Here is a 6,000-nt window from a genome sequence, read left to right as displayed (position 1 = left end):
TGGTGACCCATAATCCAGTTTCTTCATTTTCTTTGTTTGCGGAGATTTAGCAGCAGTTCATGAGGTAGAAATACCCCCCTGGTCAGAGTCTTAGCTACAGAATGAGGGCAGGCGATTAGGTACAAGTTTAAAGTGCATAGTGCAGCATCAACATTTGTTGCTTAGTACAAGAATGGTAGAGGTTAGCCTGTTGATGCTTTTCCTTGAGGCTTGGATGTGCAAGAATGCTTCGTGCTTGATGTGCAAAGCGTTGTTAAGGCTATTACGCGATGGGTTAACAGGCCGTCTCCATCCCGGTTCCAGTGCTACTTCTCCGATGATCTGGCAGTATCAGTTTTAGTCTGAGATCACTAGCAGTTAAACATTTTTACCAGGCAGCAGCTTAGTTGAATATCTTTACCAGAGAAGCTTGCAAGCACCGCTTGTCTACACAATCGTATTTGATTCTAGTTAAAGATAGGTCTAAGTAGTGACCAGCGCTCCTGCATCAGTTCCCCGCATACGGTTATAATGTGGACTATGTCCTCCTCTCCTTCCCCACAGAGACGGCAAACTGGTGTCTAGTACCTTGGTAAACTCACCACCTAACGAACAAGTTACTTACCTTCGGTAACACTTTTTCTGGTAGATACAGTATCTGCCTGTGGATTCCTCACCTTGTGAATATCCCCTTGCGTCAGCAACATTCGGAAATTCTTTTCGTAGCTTCGCGCCAACGTGGACTTGGAAGTCATAGAGGCACGGCATCGCACGCGACTCCGCTGACGTCACCGACGCCTATAATAGGCCCACGCCGGCGTGATGACATCAGTTCCGCCCTTTTTTCCGTGCCTTCGAGGCACACGGACAGACCAATGACAGTAGATATATACATAGTATACACAGTATACAATAGCCAAGGTAAAACACACAGTGCAAAGTAAATATAAGAAAACATTTGAAATATTTTCCTTGACCATAAAATATTTACAACACAGATACCCTGGTAAATAAGAGCAGACAACGGGGAGGCGGGTGGGTCAGTGAGGAATCCACAGGCAGATACTGTATCTACCAGAAAAAGCGTTACCGAAGGTAAGTAACTTGTTCTTCTGATAGATACATCTGCCGTGTGGATTCCTCACCTTGTGAAGAGTCCCACAGCAGTCCCCACTCCCGGAGGAGGGTGTCCACTCTTCTAGACCAGGAAATCCTGAAGAACAGAGCGTGCAAAGTGACAGTCCCTCCTCACCTCGGAATCCAAGCAGTAATGCTTCGCAAAAGTGTGGAGGGAAGACCAAGTTGCCGCCCTACAAATGTCCTCTACAGGAACACCTCTAGCCAATGCAGAGGTTGAAGACTTAGCTCTTGTAGAATGAGCCCTTATACCCTCTGGAGGTTCCTAACCGGCCAAAGAGTAGCAGATCTTTATACAGAGGACGATCCATCTTGACAAAGTTCTTTTATGGACCGCTCTTCCTCTCTTGCAGCCAGCAAAGCCAATGAAGAGTTGGTCATCCAATCGACAGTCTTTAGATCTGTCCAGGTAAAAAGACACCGCCCTCTTGGGGTCCAGACGGTGTAATCTCTCCTCCTCCTTGGAAGGGTGCGGGGGAGGGTAAAAGGTAGGAAGGGTAACAGATTGACCTAGGTGGAAAGGAGTCACCACCTTAGGCAGAAAAGCAGCCCTGGTCCTAAGAACCATTCGATCAGCATGAATGGACAAGAAAGGGGGCTTGGAACTAAGAGCTTGAAGCTCACTTACCCTCCTTGCCGAGGTGATCGCAACGAGGAAAACTGTCTTAAGAGTCAAAAGCCTCATAGGACATTTGTGAAGAGGCTCAAAGGAGCACCCATCAAAAAGGTCAAAACAAGATTTAAGTCCCACTGAGACACAATAAAAGGAGTAGGAGGGAACTTATTCGTGAGGCCCTCAAAAACCTTAAAACTACAGGAGATTTAAAAAGAGATGGCTGGTCAGGCAAGCAGAGAAATGCCGACAGCGCTGAAAGATAACCCTTCACTGTGGCAACAGCAAGCCCCTGTTGCGCCAGAGAAAGGGCAAACTGGAGAACATCAGACAAATGGGCTCTCAAAGGGTCTATAGAGTTCTCTCCACACCAAGTGACAAATTACGACCACCTATAAGAATAGATGGACTTAGTGGAGTCACGCCTGGCTGACAAGATGACATCCACCACGTCAGGCGGGAGAGAAAAAGAACTCAGGTTGCCCCGTTCAATCTCCAGGCATGAAGGTGTAAGGTCTGGAGGTGGGGGTGTAGAACCTGCCCCTCCATCTGGGAGAGGAGATCTGCCCTGTGAGGGAGACGGAGCGGCGGGTGAGAGGAGAGGTGGAGAAGGTCTGAGTACCACACCCTTCTTGGCCAATCCGGGGCGATCAATATAACTTGGGCCCGGTCTTGGCGAATTTTCCTCAGAACCCGAGAAATCAAAGGTATGGGAGGAAACGCGTAAAGGAGTTGAGAGCCCCAACTCAACTGAAACGCGTCCCCCAAGGCCCCCTGCATTGGAAACTGGAGGCTGCAGAATGACTGGCAGTGTGCATTCTCGCGAGTGGCGAACAGGTCCACCTGAGGAGTCCCCCACATCCGAAAGACGTGACGAACCACCTCCGGGTAAAGCCTCCACTCGTGGTCGGCAGACAACTGCCGACTGAGACTGTCCGCACAAACGTTCTGAACTCCGGCCAGATGATTTGCCATCAGACAAATCTGATGGTCCTGAACCCAGGACCAGAGACGCAGTGCCTCTCTGCAGAGACACTGCGACCCCACTCCTCCCTGCTTGTTGATGTACCACATCGCGGTCGTGTTGTCCGTCAGGACCTGAACCGACTGACCGCGAAGGGAAGGGAGGAAGGCCTTGAGCGCCAGACGTATCGCCCGCAACTCTAAAAGGTTGATATGAAGCAACCTTTCCTCTGGAGACCAAAGACCCTTGACCTCCAGGTCCCCCAGATGAGCACCCCACCCCTAGAGTGGATGCATCCGTTATTACCGTGGCCAGCGATGGAGGAAGTTGGAACAGACAGATTGCCTTCCACGCTCCACCAAGACAGATCCGCTGCAGTTTCTCTGGAGATCCTCACTGACTCCCTGAGATCTCCGTTGTGCTGATACCACTGCCTGCGGAGGCACCACTGGAGTGCCCTCATGTGCCAGCGTGCATGGTTGACCAACAGAATGCAAGAAGCCATCAGACCGAGCAGGCGAAGAACCTTCAGGACTGGAACAACCACTCCATTGAAGAATAAAGGAATCATTTCCTGTATGTCGCGAATCCTTTGAGGAGGAGGGAATGCACGACATACAGTAGTGTCCACTACCGCACCTATGAACAGGGTGCGCTGGGAGGGCACCAGGTGAGACTTGGGTACATTTATCGAAAAACCCAACCTGTGCAACAAATGAGTTGTCTCTTGCAGATGAAGGAGCACCTTCTCTGGCGACCCCGCTTTAATCAGCCAGTCGTCCAGTTACGGGAATACAGGAATCCCCAACCTCCTGAGATGTGCTGCCACCACTGCCATCACCATGGTGAAGACTCGAGGCGCAGTAGTAAGGCCAAACGGAAGGACCGCAAACTGGTAGTGTTGCGACCCAACCGTAAAACGGAGATACTTTCTGTGCGACTTCAAGATGGGAATATGAAAATACGCATCCTGCAAGTCGATCAACACCATCCAGTCCTCTTCCAACAGCGCTTGAAGAACCAGTGCAAGAGTGAGCATCTTGAACTTTTCTTGTTTCAGGTAAAGGTTCAAGATCCTGAGATCCAGGATTGGTCGAAGCCTGCCATCCTTCTTGGGGATCAGAAAATACCGGGAGTAGCATTCCTGACCCCTCTCCTGCTCCGGAAACACCTCTATCGCACCCTTTCTGAACAGTGCCAGGACTTCTTCCCGCAGTAGAAGCAGGTGGTCCTCCGAACAAAAACCCTGGCAAGAGGGTAATTTGGGGGAAACTCCCGAAAGGGAAGAGCATACCCATTCCCCACGAGATTGAGAACCCAAAGATCCGATGTTATCAATTCCCAATCTCGTAAGAAATGGGTAAGCCGACCCCCCCCACCGGTGCCACATGATCCGGAATGGCGGATCTAGGGCTGCTTTGCTGCGTAGGCAGGGGGCTGGGACGGGGAAGAGGAGGAGATTTGACGGCCTCGAGAACGGGCTCTTTGTTTGCCCCTATAAGACCTGTACAGCGTGTTTTGCTGCTGCTGTGGCTGCTGCTGCGTAGACTTGTAGGATCGAAAGGAAGATCTGCTAAATCCTCTAGTACGCCTTCCAAAAGTGCCCCTGGTCTGAAGGCCCAACGACTTGGCTGTCGCCCTGCTGTCTTTAAAGCGTTCTAAAGCAGCGTCTGCCTTTTTGCCAAACAAACCAGATCCGTCGAACGCGAGATCCAACAACGTAGATTGGACATCTGAAGAAAACTCACTCGACTTCAGCCACGCAGCTCTCCTCGTAGCTACAGAAGAGCCCATGACCCTTGCCACAGAGTCCGCCGTGTCCAACCCACTCTGAATCACTTGTCTTGCTGCAGCCTGAGTGTCAGAGATAACCTCCTGGAAGTCTTTTCTAGCCTCCTCCGGCAATTTGGGTACCAACTGTTTTACAGTGTCCATAAGGGCATGAATATAACGCCCCATCAGGCAGGTCGCATTCGTGGACTTCAGTGCCATACTAGCGGAGGAGAAAATCTTTTTAGCAGCCTGGTCCTGCTTTCTCGACTCTTTTTCAGTTGGAATCTGAGGAAAAGTTCCTGTTGATCGTTTGGAACAGGCAGCCTGCACCACCAAACTCTCAGGCAGAGGATGAGTGGATAAAAATTCTGGGTCATCTGGAGCAGCCCTGTACCTTCTTGCAACAGCCCTAGACACAGCAGGAGCTGCCAAGGGTTTCTTCCAAACCTCTAAAATAGGATCTTTAATGGCATCATTAAAGGGCAGTAATGGTTCAGTCACCGATGATGGAGAGTGAAGGACCTCTGTGAGAAGATTTGATTTGAACTCAGCAGTAGGTAAAGCAATGTTCAACAAATTTGCAGCCTTCTTGATCACAACGTGGTAAGGAGCCACATCTTTAGAGGGTTCGTCTGTTACTGAAACCAGATCCCACTCAGGGGATAGTGAAAGACCACTGGCCACCGAAAGATCCTCAAAAAGGTCCGCAGGATCCTGTAGCTCACCCTCCTCCAAATACTCCTCACGATAGTTCTCTTCTTCCATCAGCCTCTGGGCTTCACGCCTCGACCTGTGCTTCACATTCGAAGTCGCCGGATCCACTGTCGACTCCGTCGAAGCCGGAGCCGAGCCCGACGAGGAAGAATTCTACGACGTCGTTCAGGGTTCGGCATCAGGGATGATGGAATCGGCGGCGTCGATGGCTTCGGAGTCGAAGGCCTCGCCGGCGTCGGAAAATGCCAATGCGGCGCCGGAGCCGGCATAAAGGGTGCAGGAGCATAGGTTTGGGGGACACCCAGACCAAATGCCATCGGACCCGTGGGACCAACAGGAACCCCAGAGGGCTACATAGCCCTGGAGTAAATACCATACATCGCATTTAGAAAATGCGTCGGATCCTGACCTGGAGCCGGGAAGGCTGGGTACGAACCCCCAGGGCGTGGAGTCGATACGACGTCGACCTCCTCTTCAGGCTGGTGCACCAGAGTCGACAGACCTTCGGGCAACGGAGCCTCTCCCTCTCCAACCATCTCCTCCTCACATTCATCCTCCCGATCCGGAGAATGGGATGGAACCGGAGATGGATTCGTTGTCTGCTTCGGTGAACCTGGCGAATTTGCATGCGACGCCTCACCTCCGGCGTCCTGTTCTTCCGAAGCCGAAGACACCACTTCTTTCTCAACCAGCTTCACCTGCGACTTCGGCAAAGAACCCGAATCTTTCTTCGAACGATGTCGGGATTCATGGGTCCTCTTCTTATGCTTCTTTTTTGAAGATCAGCATGGGCCGAGGACGAATCCGAACGCGACCTCGA

Source organism: Lissotriton helveticus, chromosome 6 (assembly GCF_964261635.1).
Source record: "Lissotriton helveticus chromosome 6, aLisHel1.1, whole genome shotgun sequence".
In the NCBI taxonomy this organism is placed as follows: Eukaryota; Metazoa; Chordata; class Amphibia; order Caudata; family Salamandridae; genus Lissotriton; species Lissotriton helveticus.
The sequence above is the reverse complement of the archived record's forward strand: the minus strand, read 5'-3'. Positions refer to the sequence as shown.